Source organism: Suncus etruscus, chromosome 17 (genome assembly GCF_024139225.1).
Source record: "Suncus etruscus isolate mSunEtr1 chromosome 17, mSunEtr1.pri.cur, whole genome shotgun sequence".
Classification (NCBI taxonomy): domain Eukaryota; kingdom Metazoa; phylum Chordata; class Mammalia; order Eulipotyphla; family Soricidae; genus Suncus; species Suncus etruscus.
Genome location: NC_064864.1, coordinates 8,089,086 through 8,090,568, shown reverse-complemented (window position 1 = coordinate 8,090,568; position 1,483 = coordinate 8,089,086). Strand labels below are relative to the sequence as shown.

The following is a 1,483-nucleotide window of genomic DNA, read 5'->3' as shown; positions in this document are numbered from 1 at the left end:
AGAGTGGAAAAGAAAGGAGATCAGATAAAACAGAATAGTCTCACTCATCTATAAAATCTAAGAAAAATAAAAGATATTATTGTAATAATACCCAAAGACAATAAAGATGAGGGTTTGAAGGACCGGCCCACAGTATGAAGCACAAAGAGTGGTGAGTGCAGTCAGAGAAATAACTACATTGACAACTATCATGGCAATGGTAGTGAGTAAGAGAAATAGGATGCCTGTCTCGATTATAGGCAGGGGGTGGAGGAGGAAGGAGATGGGGGCATTGGTGGTGGGAATGTTGCACTAGTGAAGGGGGGTGTTCTTTTTATGACTGAAACCCAAGTACAAACGTGTTTGTAATCATTGTGCTTAACTAAAAATATTATTTAAACAAAAAGAAAAGGCGAAAAGGTAAAATAAAAATAAATGAATGATTTGGGGAGGACAGATTTGGACCATATCTATTGGTTCTTTACTCTTGTTTCTATGCTCAGGGATTACTCTTTGCAGTGCTCATATGTTTGAACCACGGTTCAAACATTGAGATCAGTTGCTTTCAAGGAAAGTGCCTTGGTCTCTGAACTATTTCTGTTCCTAAAATTATATTTAAAGGGCCTTTAAAAAATAAATGAATATGGTGAGAATAATATATGAAGTACTGTTATGTCAAGGCCAACTTTCAATTATTATTATTATTATTATTATTATTATTATTATTATTATTTTGGTTTTTGGGCCACACCTGGTGATACTCAGGGGTTACTTCTGGCTATGTGCTCAGAAATTGCTCTTGGCTTGGGGAACCATATGGGATGCTGGGGGATCAAAACACAGTTCTTCCTAGGTCAGTGCATGCAAGGCAAACAGCCTACCGCTGTGCCATCACTCGGGCCCATAAATTGTGTTTCTCTTTTTCTTTCTTTTTTGTCTTGTATATTTTTTGTCCCCCAATTCACAATACAGACCAGGCATAGGGCCTGGGTTGAGGTGTTGAGGTGTATATGGGGTGCATTTACTATACCTCCTTTTTTTATACAGTCAACGTAAAGAACACAGACTGTGGTAAGAATTGGGAGGGCTTATCTTATCTTTTCTTTTTTTTGATGTTTTAAATATATATAATCCTTCACCAGTGCAACATTTCCATCACCAATATCCCAAGTGTCCTTCCTCCCCACCCTACAAAGGCCTGTGTGTTTCTATGTCATTCATTAACAACCAGCTTTAAATTCATCTCCCAGGGACCGGAGAGGTGGTGAACTTGGGCCAACTTTCATATAATCTTAAATTAAGATTTAAACTATGGCCCACGGGCCACATTTTGTATTTGTTCCTGTTTTGTTTCTTCACCTCAAAATAAGATATATGCAGTGTGCATAAAATTTGTTCAGTTTTTGTTTTTACTATAGTCCAGCCTTCCAACAGTCTGAAGGCCAGTAAGCTGGCCCCTGTTTTAAAAGTTTGAGGACCACTGGAATGGTCTTTAACATTATTG

At 37.9% G+C, this 1,483-nt stretch overlaps 1 pseudogene; it reads right to left on the bottom strand.

Moving 5' to 3' along the window:
* Positions 1–926: 926 nt before the first annotated feature.
* LOC125995629 (uncharacterized) lies at positions 927–1,067 on the bottom strand (annotated as a pseudogene).
* Positions 1,068–1,483: the final 416 nt, after the last annotated feature.